This window comes from Megalobrama amblycephala, linkage group LG19 (genome assembly GCF_018812025.1).
Source record: "Megalobrama amblycephala isolate DHTTF-2021 linkage group LG19, ASM1881202v1, whole genome shotgun sequence".
Lineage (NCBI taxonomy): Eukaryota > Metazoa > Chordata > Actinopteri > Cypriniformes > Xenocyprididae > Megalobrama > Megalobrama amblycephala.
The window spans coordinates 8,931,543-8,952,177 of NC_063062.1; the positions used below are offsets into that span (position 1 = coordinate 8,931,543).

A 20,635-nucleotide genomic window follows, 5' to 3' on the forward strand; every position below is an offset into this window, starting at 1 on the left:
ATATCGGATCTTTCTCTACTGTCATGTAGATGGGAATAAAAGAACATGAATGTTACTCATTGCCTGGAGCGCCTGTCTAGTCACACATTAATTTATAATGAAGATGTTAAGCGTCTGAGAATATTGGCATCACGTGGACCGGGGTGCAAACTGTGTGTAATTTCCTTTTTGCTCTTCCACAGAATTGATTTATGATAAAGTTAGGCTCCAGTTGATTGGCTTTTTCTGGTTGTGCACGGGGAAACTTAATCTCAAGTGAGTTTATGAGATCACTGTCTTGGAGGGAGCTTAGATGATAACATTTTGCTATGTTGTAATATTCAGAAAATTGAATGTGAAATCAGACAGAGCACTAATTCACCTGCCATGTTGATTTATTAAGCTAGAGGCTATAGCTGTTTCTTTCACTTTGTTATAAAGTTACAGTGTGTGAAGCCTGTGTGACATTCTAATGTGGACAGTCAGCAGACTCACACAGTTTTTTTTTTTTTTTTTTTGTCCGTGATTAACTGTACAGCAAAATGCAGAAGAAAAGAGCTGTCTCTGCTTTCAAAATGGCTTTGATTGTGTTTATAAAGCAGTTAGTTCTTGTCCTTGATTCTGATTGGTCAATAGCTGTGTATTATTCACGATAAAACACGGCTATGGCCGCTTCACCCAACGGTTCTGTGTATCACTACACAACACCCTTAGCAACCACTCTTAGCAACGTAACCTGTTTGTTCTCAGTTGATATTGTTCATTGAAGATAATTGTATTATGTAGAAGAATGTTGTGAGAAAAAGATCGATTAAGCGAGTTTATTACCTGCATTCAGATTTAGCATTTTCCTTCAGCTCAGTCCTATGTTCATAAAAAAAATTCTGTTTAAATGTTCGATGTATTATCTTGTCCTTTTAACAGTTAAGGAGTTTTCCCGTGACTTACAGCGCTAGTCAAAGCATTTGTCAGTTGCGTCTTGTTCCGTGTTCACAACAATTCAGCCTTTTCAATGTAAAAGTCTTCACTACTGACTGGCATGCTCATAAAGACAGTCTTTGCCGCCATCTAATGGTGTAATAATGTAACTTCTGTTGCTGATCACGGTCAGGGGCTATTTCTTCTGGCGGAAAAAAGGCTTTTAGTAAGAGTTTACTTCATGAAAGTTGCACTGTTACATATTTTTGGCTTTAATATTTGTATTGTGTGGTAAACCGTTTTATAAAAGCAATAAGGTACTCGAGGCTGGTGCTGTATCGCGAATAAGTCACGGCTGAAGGGGTTGCAGGCACTCTGCCTCGTACCTTATTGCTTACATCCAAACCAGCCCAACATAACAACAAGGCTCAACCCATGGTGTGTGTTTGGGGTAGGGTTTGTTTGAGGACTGGGAGGACTGTCTGGGAAACCTGTTTGAAAACCGTTGTTATTTTTGCAGTTCTGTTTAGTTTCTCTAGAGGCACCGCTTTTACACAATTTTCCTTTAAATTAAATATTTTCTTTACATTCTAATGTGGACAGTCAGCAGACTCAAACTGTTTTTGTCCATCATAAACTAAAACAGTTAATGTTGAAGGTGCTTTTCAGTAACATTACAATAAGGTTTCATTTGTTAACATTAGTTAATGTATTAACTAACATGAACTAACATTTGTTACTGTATTTGTTCATCTTTGTGAATGTAAGTTAATAAAAATATAGCCGTTTATTGTTTGTTCATGTTATTTCACACTGTATTAACTAATGTTTACAAATACAACTTTTGATTTTAATCAGTAAATGCTGAAATTAACATTAACAAAGATTAATAAATGCTGTAGAAGTGCAGTTCATTATTAGTTCATGTTAACTAATGTAGTTAACTAATGTTAACTAATGAAACCTTATCATAAAATGTTTCCACTTCTTCACTACTTCCACTACTTCAAAGTTTTAGTGAAATTCAGAGAAAGAGTTTCTTAAATGGTGAATTTATTTAGAGATGAAAAATAGATGGGACACTTATCAAAAAGCAACGTTATTAGTGTCATTGTCTTTGACACTAAAGAATGATTTTAATGTTTTGACAGCCCTAATATCACCCCAGTGTACTAATAATACTGTCACAATATGTTTTTATAGGTTTAACAATGCAAAATAAACTTTATGTATGTGTGTACAGTATGCATGTGTGTGTTTATTTATTTATTAGTAATTTTACTAACTTGACTTTTAAAATGTGTGGAAAAGGATACACCATATCAGTTAGCTTCTGTAAAATAATGTAAAAAATGACATTTGGAAATTTTCACATTAAAATATATATATATATATATATATATATATATATATATATATATATATATATATATATATATATAATATATATGTATATTTGTTTAATAAAACAGACAGTTCAGTGCTCAACATCCAGTTTCATAGAAGAACTGTTTGCGTCAGCGGGTTTGCCTGAATGGCAGTTAAGGTGTCCGGTTACAGCAGGGACAGAAGGGAAGGGTTTGTGCTGGACCCAGAATAGTACGGACATCGGGTCCTCCCTCTAAAAGTTAGATGTCAAATGAGACCCTCTTTAATCACTGGCTATCCCACTGGCTATGTATGACCTACAGCCCACCTGTCCCTGCATAACTTCACACCTACACACAGGCAGGCAACTGTCAGGCAACATGAACAGATCTTTAAAACACACACACACATGTACAGTTGTGAAGGTATGCTCAAAGTGACCAATTAACCTATACTCTTTTGTATACGTACTGTATGATGTGTCCTCGCACGATTCACTTGTCAGTTATACAGGGAACATGTAAGGTTGTGTCAAGTGTAAAGCTTAGGTCTGTTTAACGCTGCAGGCAATGAATGATTTTGCATTGACTCACAATGATTGCCCTCAGGCTGTTCATTAGATTCCTACTGTTGTTGTTTTGACATGCATTTGTAGATGTTGAGAGAGGTGTTATGGTATGACCTTTAGGAGATTGAATTATGGAAGCCAATGTCCCATATTTGTTTCATCTGTTGTTTTAGAGTATGCTTTAAATGCCAGTGTGCTTTGCCCTGGAGTTTGTTTCAGTTCTGTTTCTTACAATCTACTTTTCTGTCTAGTGGCCTTTTCAGAGGATATCTACATATTTGAGCATAACTGTGTCACTACTTCACAATAATTAGCAGTTTTATTACTGTCATTATGACAAAACTAAATTTATCCCGCAGCTAAGATTACACTAAATTTGGGGTTGGTAAGATTTTTTTTTACAATTTTTTTTTTAAAGAAAACATTTTTTTCTGTTTAAGGCTGCAATTATTTGATCAAAAATACAGTAAAATAGTAATATTGTGAATATTTTAACCATTTAAAATAACTGTTTTCTATTGTGATATGATTTTAAAATGTAATTTATTCCTGATGGCAAAGCTGAGTTTAGAGTAGCCTTTACTCCAGTCTTCTTCAGTGTCACATGATCCTTCAGAAATCAATTTAGGGCTGCGCTGCTTAATATTTTTATGGAAACTGATATATTTTTTTCAGGATTTTTTGATGAATAGAAAGTTCAAAAGAACAGTATTTATTTGAAATAGAAATATTTTTTTAACACTATAAATTTATTTGATCAATTTAATGCATCCTTGCTGAATTAAAGTACTAATTAGAGAAAAAAACAATCTTACTGACCCCGAACACAGTAAGTATTGAACAGTAAGTATTTATGCCTAATATTACAGGCATTTCTTTGGTTATTTATTATTATTTTATGTTGTTATCAAGGTTAAAGTGGATCCCTGAGATTTAGATGATCATTTTAACAAATTTAAGTAATAAGATATAAAAAACTAGAACAGCAGAGCCCTCTTGTGGAGACAAATGATACATGACAGTTTGATGGACAGTGGCCTCAAATGTATTTAGTAGCAAAAATGTTTATTTATTTTTATGGAAAATATATTAAGTTAAAATGAAGAAACACACTTGTATAATTTGTTTGGAGATATCACTTGATTTGATATTTTGTAAGATTTTAAGTGTGACTGGTGTCGAAATACTTTTTGGGTCACTGTAAATTAAACCAGGTCATTAAATCTAGTGAAATGGTTGTTTGAGCATGCTCAGTGAGTTTCTTTTATTATCTGGGCAGAGGAGTGGCAGGTGCCGTTATCTGTGCCTCGCAGAGCTGAATTGTGACATACCAAGTGTGGCCACTTATTGGGGTGTCAGCTCTGATACTCATTTCATTTCGCCCTGGTGTGCATCCAATTAAGTCAAATTGAAATTGAATAAGTACATGTATCCAAGTGACACCATTTGGTCAATGTTGCAATTGAATAAGGCTTATATTTTCAGAATTCAGCTGATGTATTTTATTACATTTTCATCGTGTGTATTCATGTGTGCACATTTTCAGTTTTACAGCAGTGTGAACTGACTCATGTTAATGTGAAAAGCACACCTGGAGCTCCCACTGTGTTGTAAATAAATATGCTATACCTGACATAACCTTAATCTGAAAGATTAACACTTCTGTTGTAAAGACGCTTACATGAATAATTAAGACTACATGGAATATATCATGGATCCTCGGAAGAACCTCTGCCTCCTCTTTCCCTCCCACTTTTTATACCGGTTCCTGTGTAAATGTTGCGTAAATGTCAGATTATGTGAAATATGTATGATATCAGATGGCAGGAATTAATCTGCTCACACTTCTATCCTCTTGCTAAGTCAAGCAAATTGTAATGCAGGTGTGCTATTTCTCATGCTATTACCCAGGCCATATGTTGGCTCTAAAATAAAAATATCATAGACTGTGTTCACACTGCAGGGGAAATCCATTTTTTCCTCAAAATACAATTTTTTTGTACAATGTACAGTATAAAAGGATTAAGTGTAAAAGTGTTGCGTTAACTAAACAGATTTAAATCTGATAATTAGAATGTTGCTGCCCTAGCACAGAAACGCCTTGGAAACCACATACAACATCCTCGCACATTTGTGTGCATTGCATCACTCACATTTTCACATTTTTAAAAATATCCATTTTTCCCTTTTGTCTCATTTTATCTTGAGTGAGGAGTTGAGTCATTCAGCTAAACTATTAGCCTGGAGAAGTTCCAGAGGTGTAAAAAGTACCTGAAAACCACTAGAGTAAAAGTACAGACACCTTACAGTGAAAATGATTCCATTACAAGTCACCAATTCCAATACAACTTGAGTAAAAGTCTTAGAGTATCTGATTTTAAGAATACGTAAGTCTTTTGCTCGTACTGAATGTAGGCTCAAAGATGCTCTAGTCCTCAACACCAAGAGACATGCCAGTGAAAAAAAGAAATGGTTGATTTGTGAGGAGAGCAATCACATTTTGTAAAACTGGAATAAAACTAAACACCTCAAAATTGCAATAAATCAAGGTTATCACAACAGCCTCTTAAACATCTATAAACACTCAGGTCTCAGTTAAGCTCAAGAGCTCAAACAGGGTATAAGTAAAACAATATTCTTCAAAAGGTTCTCTTCATAACGGAAAAATAAAATAATGTTAAGTAAAAAAAAACCTGCTTGCACTGGGCGTGCTTGTTTCGGCCTCATTACCGGCTGTGGTCATGTCCTCATCTCATATATAAAACATCTATGATTCACAACTACTTGCTAATGCACTCACATTCATGTAAAGCAGCCTTGTTGACAAGTTTGTGTAAGTGCAAAACAACACTCAAGATATAGTACCTTCAATACACTGCAGGTGGCGATATTACTTCTTTTGTAGCAGAAATGACTGCTGCAGAAAAAGTTAGGTGCCAAAAGTTAGGTGTCATGCAAAATGTAACAAGTAATTGCAGTACTCATCACAAATTTATTGGAGTAAAGAGTACATGTACTTATTCAAAAATGTAGGCTAGTCAAGCAGAGAGTAAAAGTTGCTCATATCTTTAAAGGTGCTACAGAGGATGTTTTGTTTTATACATTTTTGCAATATTACTTGAAACTGTCTTTACTAACTGATAAAAGACTATTTATTAGGTGCACTGAAAGGAATAATATTAATATACATTATCTGTGCATGAGGTAGGGCCTTAAAAACATCAGCCAATCGTTTACGTGATCATCGCATAAACGATTGGCCCTCTGGCTTGTCAATCACTGCCATTACGTTCCTTGTGAGAGACGTGCACGGATTGGCCCTCTGGCTAGTCAATCACTGCCATGACGTTCCTTGTGAGAGACGAGTGCGGCTGCGCGCTCCAGTAACTTTCCACACTCCCCTGGCACCGCATGCAATGTTTTTGTCAGGAGTAACAACTGCAGATTGTGAGTTACCTGCGGTGAGTCCGACATAATGAATCCACTAACACGACACAGCGAATGCCGGTGGTAAAGACTCGTGTTCCAATACCCGTGCACGAGTTTTGGGAGGCGTTCCCTCGAAATGAGCTGTGAAGGAGGGGGGTTGTTCTTACACATGCAAAAACTCACTAACAGTCTTTGGTTTCCTCAGTCGACGAAAAGATCCTCTGTAGCACCTTTAATACTCAGTAAAACTACAAAGTAACCAAAAAGATACTTAAAGGGATAGGTCAACGAAAAATTAAAATTATCCATGATTTACTCATCCTCAAGCCATCCTAGGTGTATATGGTGTATATGATTATCTTCTTTCAGACAAACATAATCAGAGTTTTTTTTTTTTTTTTTTTAAATGTCCTTGCTCTTCCCAGCTTTGAATGGCACTCCTGATTTTGAAGTCCAAAAAAGTGCATCCATCAATCATAAAAGTAATCCACACGACTCCAGGGGGTTCATAAAGGCCTTCTGAAGCAAAGTGATGGGTTTTTGTTGGAAACATATTAGTAACGGGACAATACATCGAATCTCGATTCACGATACAAAGAATCTGGAGCGATTCTGATATTTTCAGATGTATTGTGATTCTCCCTCAAATTCATTTCTGAGCTTAGTTTTTAAACAGCAGATGACATTGCTATACGTGCTTTAGAAACACTCGTACACTGCCTGCTTCCAGTTCCTTTACACACACCACTTAAACCTTAAGTAATCATTCATAAAGTTCAAAAAGGTTGAAGTGAATTACAAATCTTGTGTCATAAAAGCATTCTGAGCCGAGGAGCTAGAATATTTAACCACTTACATGACTCAACCGAACACACTAGGGCTGCGTCCGAAAACTGGAAAATGCTGCCTTCCGAGGACACATTTCAAGTTAGTAAGGCATCAAGGCACGTCCGAATCCAATGTTAGCTTCACTTCCTCTCTCATGAGATACCTTCCTCAGATCGATTTTTGAAGGAAGCATAGATGTATCCTTAGCTGCCTTTGATATCCCATAATCCTGTGCTTTCCATTCTGTGACAGTTGAGCTAGAAAAATAAAGATGGCGTCCGAAAGTTGCGTTTGCTGCTCAGTTTGTGTATAAATGTACGATTTTGATCAACATATTTCAATTTTGATATCATTTCTATCGAGAAATTACTACTGTAATAATTAAATATTTGTTTAGTTCTCACCAAAGCTCGCGCTATATTGCTGTAGATCATTAAACTGTTACGCTGCCTCAGAAGTCTGTCCGAAATCAATTTCGTGAGGTACCTTCATGCACAAATGCTGCCATACAAGTCATTCTCTTATAAGATAGCGAGGCAGCAAGACAGCTACCTAGGTTTTGGGACGCAGCCTAGAGCTGTCCAGCACTCTTCTTCATCAGCATTTGAGCATGCAGTTAAAAACTAGCCTAGAGCGCCATCTGTTGTTAAAACTAAGCTCAGAATCGATTCAAGAGAAAAATATCAGGATCGATCCAGATGCATTGTACCGATTCAGCATCGATGAATCGTCCCAGCCCTAAAAAATATCCATATTTAAATCTTTATAAACTAAAATAACTAGCTTCTGCCGGATGGCCTACTCAAATCAACTTACTCCAAAAGAGTAACCACTGAACAACACACTGACGAACGCAGAAGCGCAGAGGATAGAGCAAAAACATAACACTGGTCACGAATGAGAAGTATAAAATGAGAATTTCAATTCAGGGGATTTCGATATATGAAAAGAGGAGCTTGAGTTTGAACCGCGTGAGGCGTCTAAGCTTATGCTACTCCTACATCCTACATCATACAACGCTTCAGAAGTTACTCTTTTAGAGAAATCGATTTGCGTAGGCCATCTGCCGAAAGCTAGTTATTTTAATTTATAAAGTTTTAATTATGAATATTTTTCTTATAAAAACCCATCGCTTTGCTTCAGAAGGCTTTTATTAACCTCCTGGAGCCGTGTGGATTACTTTTATGATTAATGGATGCACTTTTTTGGACATCAAAATCAGGAGCGCCATTCACTACCATCATAAATCTTGGAAGAGCAAGGAAATGTTTTAATACAACTCTGACTGTGTTTGTCTGAAAGAAGATAATCATATACACCTAGGTTAGCTTGAGAGTGAGTAAATCATGGGATCATTTTCATTTTTGGGTGATATCCCTTTAAGAATAGTAATTACATTTACTCAAATACTTTACACCACTGGAAAGTTCTTCAGTTCTTTAGTTTCTGACTGTGGCTGTATCTGCTGGTTATTTGCGAGCCCCTTTTATAAATTCATGAGTTCATCTTTGACCCTCGGTTCTTGAGTCTGGTCTCAGCAGGGGCTTCTCTCTCACTGAATGAGCAGTGAATTCTGACAGGCAAGTCCCCTCCCCATCCCTCAATCACTTCATCCTTACTGTGCTCTGACAGAACAGTCAAACGGCTAGTAACAAAGTGAAAACTAAGTAAGGGGACAGTCTTACAGAGCTTAAAACAGTGCTGCAGGGTCATCATCTCTAGCTCTTCTGACGATTCCTTTTTGAGAGCTCTTCAGTGAGTCTAAATCTCTTTCTCATTCTATGCACTTTCATTTTCCTGCTTCCCTTTTGCTTTTCTTTCTCAAGCCTGATCTCCATAATACCTTTGGCTCTTTCTTTATCCTTCTCTAACTTTTTTTTCTATCTCTAGCTGGATGAATCTCACAAAACCTGTGCTTAAATTCCATGGAGGGAAAAAAATCAAATCTTGATGTTCTCAAAATAGACCTAATTTTCTTTTATGCAAATTATTATATATTTTTTTCCTTTTGATTTTGGGGTGAAATGTGACCATAGACATGTTTTAATGAGATTCACCCCTCTAGCTTTTGCTTTGTAGAGACTTTTTATACTCATTAATGCTTTTATAAGGGCTGCTGCATTGGTTATTCCTGATGCAAGATCCTTAATAAAAGTCTGATCCGGGTGATCCCATTATTTTTAGTTTACGTTTGACTTAAAGGTGCTACAGAGGATGTTTTGTTTTATACATTTTTGCAATATTACTTGAAACTGTCTTTACTAACTGATAAAAGACTATTTATTAGGTGCACTGAAAGTAATAATATTAATATACATCATCTGTGCACGAGGTAGGGCCTTAAAAACATCAGCCAATCGTTTACGCGATCATCGCATAAACGATTGGCCCTTTGGCTTGTCAATCACTGCCATTATGTTCCTTGTGAGAGACATGCACGCTCCAGTAACTTTCCACACTCCACAGGCGTCGCATGCAATGTTTTTGTCAGGAGACAGGAGTAACAACTGCAGATTATGAGTTACCTGCGGTGAGTCCGACATAATGAATCCACTAACCCGACACAGCGAATGCTGGTGGTAAACAAACACTCCTGTTCCAATACTCGTGCACGAGGCGTTCAAGGCGTTCCCTTGAAAAAAACGTAATAACAGTCTTTGGTTTCTCAGTCGACGAAAAGATCCTCTGTAGCACCTTTAAATTACTGTTCAAAACTGTTCAAAGATGCTTTTAGCAGCATACTGGCACCTATTATGTTGTTTTGTCATCTTGTTTAGTTTAGTCATAGTTTTCATTGTCACCTTTTGTCTGAGTTCTAGTCATTCATTCTCACCTGTTCCCTTTTTTGTTGATTGCCTTCCCTTCGGTTCATTGTCTTGTATTAAAGTTATGTTACTTGTATTGTTTAATGTTCGTGGTGTTTGTTAAAGGATTAGTTCACTTTCAAATTAAAATTTACTGATAATTTACTCACCCCCATGTCATCCAAGATGTCCATGTCCTTCTCTCTTTAGTCGAAAAGAAATTAAGGTTTTTGATGAAAACATTCCAGGATTTCTCTCCATATAGTGGACTTCAATGGCCTCCAAACGGTTGAAGGTCAAAATTAGTTTCATTGCAGCTTCAAAGTTCAAAGCATTCTACACAATCCCACACAAGGAATAAGGGTCTTATCTAGATAAACCATCACTCATTTTCTAAAAAAAAATTACAAATTATATATGTTTTAAACATAAATGCTCATCTTGAACTAGCTTTCTTCTTCTTCTCTATTAGAATTCTGGCAGTTTAGACACTGCTAAGTGCAATACTGCCCTCCACAGGTCAAAGTTTGAACTAAATTGTTATATACTCGCACTAGCATATTGTATATGACATTTTAGTTCAAACATTGACCTGAGGAGGGCAGTAATACACTTAGCAGTGTCTACACTGCCGGAATTCTAATAGAGAAGAAGAAGCAGAGAAGAGAACTAGTTCAAGATGAGCATTTATGGTTAAAATGTATAAAATTTAATTTTTTTTTTTTTTTTAGAAAATGAGTGATGGTTTCTCTAGATAAGACCCTTATTTCTCATCTGGGATCACGTAGAACGCTTTGAAGCTGCAATGAAACTGTAATTTTGACCTTCAACCGTTTGGAGGCCATTGAAGTCCACTATGTGGAGAAAAATCCTGGAATATTTTCATCAAAAACCTTAATTTCTTTTCGACTGAAGAAATAAAGACATGAACATCTTGGATGACATGGGGGTGAGTAAATTATCAGGAAATTTTAATTTGAAAGTGAACTAACTCTTTAAAAGTGTTTATATCGTCTTTCTGCATCATGCATCTTGATTTGCCTGGATTAAGCTACATGCAACCTCTGACAGGTTTACAGTAGATGACGCAATGGCTCCTAAACTCTCCCTTTTTTTCACACGGTAGATGTGACAGCTCTGGTGACAGAGTCTAGATGGATGATAGATGAGAGTGCTGGTTAGCCCCAGCTTACCCCCAGGAACCTCTATTCCACATGTTTCCTGCCTCGTTTCTATTATTAATGAGAGTTCACTTAGACCCCACACTGTAAAAAAAAAAAAAAAATCCTGTTAAATATACAGTAAAAAAAAACAAAAAAACTGGCAGCTGTGGTTGCCAGAAATTCACTGTAAACAAAACTCCTGTGGAAAAAAAAAAAAAAAAGTAAGAATTTTCATCTTAAAGGGTTAGTTCACCCAAAAATTAAAATTATCCAATGATTTACTCACCCTCAAGCCATCCTAGGTGTTTATGACTATCTTCTATGACTATCTTCTTTCAGATGAACACAATCAGAGTTATATTTAAAAATAACTAGCTTCCGGCAGACGGCCGTACGCATCGATTTATGGCGAAAGAGTGACGTCTGACCGGACGCATGAAGCAATGACGAACGTGGAAGTGCAGAGGATAGAGCAAAACAAAACAACGATTACGAATTAGAAGTCTAAAATGAGAATTGTTAAAGAGAAATGTTGGAGGATTCCGATATAAGAGAAGAGGAGCTTGAGTTAACCCACTGGAGCCGTATGGATTACTTTTATGATGGATGGATGCAAATATAACTTATAAATTATGTTCATCTGAAAGAAGATACTCATATACACCTAGGATGGCTTGAGGGTGAGTAAATCATGGGATCATTTTCATTTTTGGGTGAACTATCACTTTAACTTGATATAGTGTAGTTTAGACGCTCCATAGTTAGCTGGAGGTTTCATCTGAACTTTGTTCTGCCCTGACCATGCGTATCATGCTGTGCTTTCTGGACTTCATTTCCCTCGCTGCCTCATTAAAAATGACCGGCATCAGATACATCTCTCCAATGCCCACTCGGACCCCGGAGTTGAGTTCTGCCTTACGGTTAGCGCCGCCGCATATTTCTTATAATGGATTCCCACTATTCTTCACTTATTCCTTTAGCTTTCTCCAGTGAGTCCAGATTCTTTCCTGTGATTGCACTCTCTCATTCTCACTCGGACTCTTGCTCTAAATCTTTATCTCTCTCTCTCTCTGCTGTTTCTCTCATTTCCTCACTCGCTCTCTCCCTTTCTCATTTTCTTTTCTTTCTCTCTTAAGGCCCATTAAAACCGGATCTGTATCATCCATCAAACGCATGCAGACAGATACCACCAATTTCGTTAGGTACGAGAAAAAAGATGCCCACTGCTCAGTGCTGCACCAAGCTACATGAGCAGAAGACAACTTTTGTTTATTTACTAACAAAGTTTTGAATATCTGTGTGTGAAAGCTGTTGTTGGTCCTTTGGATCAACTTCTTGTCTTACATGTAAGTAGTCACAGTCATTTCACATTGAATATATTTTCTAGATCAACAATATCTGGGTGCTTCTTTTTAGGCAATTTTGTCCCAGGAGTTGGTTTTTATCCAAAGTAACAGATTGTTGACTTATTCTTTTTTTTTCTTTTTTTTTTCAACAGACAGTTGGTTTTTATTCAAATTAACTTTCAATCCTGAGTCTGGGAAAATAGCCTATATTATATGAATTATTACAGTTAATTTTGAAGTTTAAAGCGTGATGATCTAAACAAAGAGTGAAATAAACCATTTTAATATATTTCTATCCTTTTTTGCCCACAGTTGTAATATCATTTTCACTATACTGAACAATTTTGTCTTTTTGAAGAGAAATCAAGGTAAATCTCACTTGTGATCAGAATATATTTTTCCACTCAAGCTGTAATTTTATGAAATTATGCAAGAAGTGTGAAAATACGCCCCACTTATTTTCATGTTAGCTTGTGTAAACCTCACTCCAGAAGAGAAATCCTCACTTTGAAGAGAAATCAAGGTAAATCTCACTTGTGATCAGAATATATTTTTCCACTCAAGCTGTAATTTTATGAAATTATGCAAGAAGTGTGAAAATACGCCCCACTTATTTTCATGTTAGCTTGTGTAAACCTCACTCCAGAAGAGAAATCCTCACTTTGAAGAGAAATCAAGGTAAATCTCACTTGTGATCAGAATATATTTTTCCACTCAAGCTGTAATTTTATGAAATTATGCAAGAAGTGTGAAAATACGCCCCACTTATTTTCATGTTAGCTTGTGTAAACCTCACTCCAGAAGAGAAATCCTCACTTTGAAGAGAAATCAAGGTAAATCTCACTTGTGATCAGAATATATTTTTCCACTCAAGCTGTAATTTTATGAAATTATGCAAGAAGTGTGAAAATACGCCCCACTTATTTTCATGTTAGCTTGTGTAAACCTCACTCCAGAAGAGAAATCCTCACTTTGAAGAGAAATCAAGGTAAATCTCACTTGTGATCAGAATATATTTTTCCACTCAAGCTGTAATTTTATGAAATTATGCAAGAAGTGTGAAAATACGGCCCACTTATTTTCATGTTAGCTTGCGTAAACCTCGCTCCAGACCAAGACTATATCAATCCGCTTCCGCTATGTGTATATTAGTCTACTTCAGGTCAGTTACTTGTTGGCATGTCTGTTCTTCCTATGTGGAGTAGCGTATCAAATTAATGAAAGCATAAACCCTTTAGTTTAAACATGCTCATGTGAATATTCTTTAGGCTATATAGTTCTGTTGTGTTTGTTTTATGTTTGTTCTGAGAATAGAAATGACTTTCTTTTCCTCACCAAAATTCCTCCACAACTTGTAACATTCTAAAAACATTCGGGGAGAAAAAACAACTTAATTTTCTTCATCATTGTGGCATCCTCGATGAGCTCATCTGTGTCCTTCTTTCTAGCTACACTTAGGCGTAAGCATCAAGTTAAAGTGTACGTAAAGACCTTTTACCCTCTTGACTTTGTGGTGAGATGCTGAGATGAAGACGACAGTAAAGCATCTACATTAAATATGAATGACAGACAGAAAGCAAGAGGAGGTTTGCTGAAATGCATTTTCTAAAAAGAGTCACAGCCTGTTAATGGGATGGACTGTTGAAAGTGCAAGTGTGTGCGTGCGTGCGTGTGTGCGTGCGTGTGTGTGTGTGGATCTGTAGATCTAGTGGGGGTAAATAACTGACATTTGGGGGGATCTGAGCTCCACAGGCTGCACTGCAGCATGAGCATATATTCATTCACTGCAGCATATATTCATTCAGAGAGGGATGCAGTATAAGAGACTGTCAAACTAAATAATTCATTCAAGTCCTGTGGCTATACATCCTGCTTTTTATTATACAGCTCTCTTGAATATTTGAGCCGTGGCATTGAGCGGTCAAATATTTTTGACTAATGACTGCTAAGATGTATATCACTGTTGCCCATGGCAACATGCAGTGCTACTTTAATATCGCTTTTATCACTCTGTGATCTGTCTCTTTTCACAGCATTGGAAGAATAGCTAATTAGCGTAAATACTAGAATTTGAGGCACTTATTGGTAAGTTACTTATTTGGTCAAAAATAAATATTTACACACTTTTTACCATTCTTTACTGTCATGTCAAATGATGTAGCATTGAAATGGCAGTGATGGAAATTTTATGTTAAACATTTTTTTTTTAATGAAATGGCTATTTTTTTATAGCTAGCATAATATGTATCCTAAATATACACAGTTAAATAGCATTGTCACACTTTTTTCTTAATTTGGTCAATTTATAGCTTGATTGGAAATGATGCGCAATAATAATATTCTGTTCAAAAGTGACATTAACCTTGATTTTTCTACATGATAAACAAGTGGACTAACTTTTTAGAAAAATTTTTGGAGCAGAATTGTCATGGTGGAAAGGAACATTTTTAATTTGTGTCAAAATTGATATACAATTTTTACCACAATAAATATTGAAGTTAAGGCTTGAAGTTAAAAATTAAATGAATTGATTATGATTTCATCTTGCTATATTTAATGATGAAAGTATACAATATAAATGATCAAAATAAATATTGAAGGTCGTGTTGAAAAATGTGTGACCTTCATATAACAAAAAGAAAAAAAAGAGAAAGGTGTTCATTCTCTTAAAATCAACTCCTCCTGGAGCACAAAAGTTCCCGTATTTGAAGAAACTCATTCATGAAGAGACAGATTCACCTTGCGGCATTATAATCCCACATCCTGCTTTAGTTGTTGATGAATTGTTCTGCTCTGACTTTGAAATGAGTTTCTAATCTCTCTCCTTTTTTCACACCCACTCTCTCACCTCCATCTGTACGTTGTCCATTTTTGTCTTGATAGCACTTTTTTCCCTTTCTCATTAACACCAGGTTCACGCCCTTCCCTTTCACTGTGAATTATGTCATTGAATGAATTGTGCAGCACATCTTGGATCTCTGCAGTCTTTACGCAGTCATGGTGCGGCACAAACGGCTGCATTGTCATAGCAGGTAAATCTTGCATTGGCTCAGCCTCGTTGTTTGGGGAATCCCTCCTGTAGCGTCTGTGTGTGTGTGTGTTCTCTCAATGCTGTGTCCTTGACTCTCTGTCAGTGTGTTGCGTAGTCTTATGTAACTCGTATCTGAGTTGCTTTTAGTGCTCTCCACTCCCTCTCATCTAGCCTTTCTCTTTCTCTCCTGCATGCCTAATGCTTCCTCATAACTCCAGAATCCCTGATGAAATACTGGCCAGTGCTGACAAGCTGTCCATTGTGGTTTTGCCTGGGTAATTGCTGACAGACCAAGAGGAAAGCAGTGAGGATAAGATTTCATCATACAGTAGAGAGTCCATAACTTGACATTGATGTGGTAGAGTGGACGCATGAGTTAAGGGTTACTTAATTGGTTTTCAGTGATCTCACACATCCCTTGTGGTGGACTGTGGCCTCTTGTATTGGTTTGGCCAATTCAGTTCATACCATACTAGGGTTGCAAAATTATGGGAATTTTCAAAGCTGGAAACTTTCCTTGGAAATTAACTGCAATATACAGTGGATACGGAAAGTATTCAGACCCCTTAAATTTTTTCCCTCTTTGTTATATTGCAGCCATTTGCTAAAATCATTTGTTCATTTTTTTCCTCATTAATGTACACACAGCACCCCATATTGACAGAAAAACACAGAATTGTTGACATTTTTGCAGATTTATTAAAAAAGAAAAACTGAAATATCACATGGTCCTAAGTATTTAGACCCTTTGCTGTGACACTCATATATTTAACTCAGGTGCTGTCCACTTCTTCTGATCATCCTTGAGATGGTTCTACACCTTCATTTAAGTCCAGCTGTGTTTGATTATACTGATTGGACTTGATTAGGAAAGCCACACACCTGTCTAATATAAGACCTTACAGCTCACAGTGCATGTCAGAGCAAATGAGAATCATGGGGTCAAAGGAACTGCCTGAAGAGCTCAGAGACAGAATTGTGGCAAGGCACAGATCTGGCCAAGGTTACAAAAAAATTTCTGCTGCACTTAAGGTTCCTAAGAGGATACATAATCCATAATCCTTAAATGCAAGACGTTTGGGACGACCAGAACCCTTCCTAGAGCTGGCCGTCCGGCCAAACTGAGCTATCGGGGGAGAAAAGCCTTGGTGAGAGAGGTAAAGAAGAACCCAAAGATCACTGTGGCTGAGCTCCAGAGATGCAGTCGGGAGATGGGAGAAAGTTGTAGAAAGTCAACCATCACTACAGCCCTCCACCAGTCGGGGCTTTATGGCAGAGTGGCCAGACAGAAGCCTCTCTTCAGTGCAAGACACATGAAAGCCCGCATGGAGTTTGCTAAAAAACACCTGAAGGTGGTCAATATGGTGAGAAATAGGATTCTCTGGTCTGATGAGACCAAGATAGAACTTTTTGGCCTTAATTCTAAGCGGTATGTGTGGAGAAAACCAGGCACTGCTCATCACCTGTCCAATACAGTCCCAACAGTGAAGCATGGTGGTGGCAGCATCATGCTGTGGGGGTGTTTTTCAGCTGCAGGGACAGGACGACTGGTTGCAATCGAGGGAAAGATGAATCCAGCCAAGGTACAGGGATATCCTGGACGAAAACCTTCTCCAGAGTGCTCAGGACCTCAGACTGGGCCGAAGGTTTACCTTCCAACAAGACAATGACCCTAAGCACACAGCTAAAATAACGAAGGAGTGGCTTCACAACAACTCCGTGACTGTTCTTGAATGGCCCAGCCAGAGCCCTGACTTAAACCCAATTGAGCATCTCTGGAGAGACCTAAAAATGGCTGTCCACCAACGTTTACCATCCAACCTGACAGAACTGGAGAGGATCTGCAAAGAGGAATGGCAGAGGATCCCCAAATCCAGGTGTGAAAAACTTGTTGCATCTTTCTCAAAAAGACTCATGGCTGTATTAGATCAAAAGGGTGCTTCTACTAAATACTGAGCAAAGGCTCTGAATACTTAGGACCATGTGATATTTCAGTTTTTCTTTTTTAATAAATCTGCAAAAATGTCAACAATTCTGTGTTTTTCTGTCAATATGGGGTGCTGTGTGTACATTAATGAGGAAAAAAAATGAACTTAAATGATTTTAGCAAATGGCTGCAATATAACAAAGAGTGAAAAATTTAAGGGGGTCTGAATACTTTCCGTACCCACTGTATGGGAATTAATGGAAATATATGGGAATTAACGGGAATTAATGGGAATAAACTGAATTTTTTTCAAACTTGCAAGTTACCCTATAACAGGGAACTTCAATGCATTGGAAAAAAACATCTTGCAGCATAATTTTGCTAAAAACAACCAGATATAATGCAAATTCTGTTGAATTTCTACCCTGCGAATTCCTCAATCACATGCACACAGCACACTACTGACTGCAGGACTGTTGAGGCCACACCCCTGAATCTGCTTTCATTTTACATTTTGAATGGGACTTTTTGGGGGGAGGGTGTGTTTATTTTATTCAACATTCAAGTCAAAAAAAAAAAAATTCCTTCTTTTTTTTTTTAGAAAAATTGTATTAGTTTGCATGACTGCTTATGACCAAACAAAATGTTTATATTTATTGTTTGTATATGACACAATTTGTATTAGTTACCCCAAATTTCCAATTAATTCCCATAAATTCCAGTTAAGTTTCCAATTTGAAATATTTGCAAAATTCCCCAGCTTAACTTGCCATGGAAAGGTATCGAAAATTTACCTAAATTTTTCCACCGCTTTGCCAACACTATGCCATACTTACTAGAGATGTGTAAAATTATAATATACCTGTTGACTAATTAGTCTTAAGGAATCCATGAATAGGCTGGTTTTAAGTTCACCTAACCAGATACATTTCTTAAGTGGCCTTCAAAAAAAAAAAAAGAAAAAAGTAAGGTGTAGGATTTACTTGAAACAATTGAAACAGTTTTACCTCAGAAATGCTTAGTCAATTTAAAGCTACAGTCCGTAACTTTTTTTTGGTTAAAAATGATCCAAAATCAATTTTTGAGCAAGTACATAACCAGCCTGTGTTCAAAACTATCTCCTTACCTTAGCCCGATTCACAACGGTAAGCTTGTAATAACGTTTTATAATAAGAGAGGTACTGGTGGGTTTCTGCGGGAAATTCGATCATGCAGCCGTTCGTCTTTGCATCATTACGTCATGTCTGTAAACCGAAAGGAAAAAGTCCCAGCTAGTAGCTATATCATATGAGGATGCTGCTTGTAGCAGATCATTTATAGCCTTTTCTCACAGCAGCTAAAATAACTAAACTTTATCATTTTGATGGCGGATTGTAATCCAGAAAGATGCAAATGACAATCATCAGTGACAAATGGAGATTCACCCGTAGTCAAAAGCAAAAGACATCGGACTGTGGAGTGGCTACAGAAATTGAAATCTACAGGTAACTCTAATACACACTAAATACACATAGTCACGCAATGCTGATGTTGTTAACATTAACAATTTGAGAACAAAGTAAAACAATAATAATAATTTGCACTGTTTGGCATGATCTGAGCTAAGCAATCGTTAGATTTAATCATCATTGGCAGCACGATTTATTGTAAGCCTAATGCTTTTTTCCTCAGTTGGTCAGAACAAAAGTGGCAGACATGTTTCTTGTTCAGATGACATTTTCCAATGAAAATTCTTATTTTGGTCATACTTCCAAGACGTAGAATCCGTGTTTCCGAAGTACAGTATCCACACCAATGTGGTGACTGACAGCAAACATTAGATTCATCTGCACGATGCACAATGCACGTAACAATAATAATTCCACATATAACTGCAATTGCAGGTTTCAAACAGAGATGGCGACAAAGAGGCAAAACTTCCAGACTGCAGCTTTAAAGTCCCTGTAAAGTCATTTTAAAGTATGTGTTTTGAGTTTGTCACACCACAGAAAAATGTGTTATTAACCACCCAGCCAAATTTGAATGATTAAAAAGATCTGCAAGTAAATAAAATAAGTTATCAAAATCTCGAAAAAATAGGCAGCGCTCTCTGCTCTCAAACGCTGGGGGCGTGTCCGCTTCGGAGCTGAAACCACACCCACTCGCGAGAGCTGCTGTCTCAGCTTACTTGTCTAATGAGTCAAACATACTGATGCATATAAACAAAAGAATCACGTTAGAGGGTTGCACATTTTAGTAGAGTTACTGTGGACTACACTCATTGGTGGGCACGAACTGCCGAACTGTTGTCGAGTCGACAAATGACGGTGCCGCGAGACGGGAGGATGAAGGCCGGGACGGGAGAGACTCTGTCCGGCCCCATATATCATCGGTTATCGTCGGGACGGTAAGAAGGCCGAGGCGGGAGGGGGGCCGAGGTCTGTTCAGTCACATTCACCAAAAACAGCGGATTATCTGTGAATCTCAGCTGTCTGATGAAAGTTTTTAAATAAGGAGACCGAGCATATTGTATATTTTAACAACCATGTAATATGCATTTGCGTGACGAAGGCATTACTAGCTAAATGTGCAAAGGGCTGTATGACTGTAATGACACTCGAGAATGAGCGAGTGAACCGCTGTAGAGTTAGAGGCGGCGCCACACTCGGTGCGTCATCGACAGTTATATAGTGTTAGGGGAGGGGCTATGCTCGGGGGACGATGTGCGTCATTAGACCCCCGTTTTAGCTCCGCCCAAAAAATCCTGAGCAGAGACTTGGTGAAAAACTGTTTAACGCTCTAACTTCACAATTAAGCATTACACAATTCACAGACTTTGTAATGTGTTTCAGCAATACATTTGTAACATTTATAAAGTGTTTAGAAAGAATTCTCAGAATTGACTTTACAGGGACTTTAACAAATAATTACAAAGAAATTACAAGTAAATTAAACATGAAGTAGGAAGACTAAAATAGTATTTTCTTGTAAAACATGCTCAGATAATATTTGTTTTACAACTTTAAAACATAATTTGTAACAGTGTAGGATGCAGTTTAACTATTTTCAACTTGATGCATGTCTTAAATTTAAATGTCTGGGTCAGGGTTAACATAAGAATAGGTACACGAAAATTCTAGACTATACCACAAAAAAATTGTAATCTTATGGCAGACGACCTTTAAATAGCAGATAATACAATTCTATTTTATATTTACGTAATGTCATTTAAATAATTAGTGTTTTTAAAGATTAACTTTAAGTGACCATGTGATGATGATGATTACTATGATCT

The 20,635-nt window shown here is 37.1% G+C and overlaps 1 protein-coding gene across 1 annotated transcript in view; it reads left to right on the forward strand.

Moving 5' to 3' along the window:
• The window catches only part of si:dkey-246g23.2 (solute carrier family 66 member 2), a 56,527-nt gene that overhangs the window by 5,773 nt on the left and 30,119 nt on the right, over positions 1-20,635 (forward strand). The window lies entirely within an intron of this gene.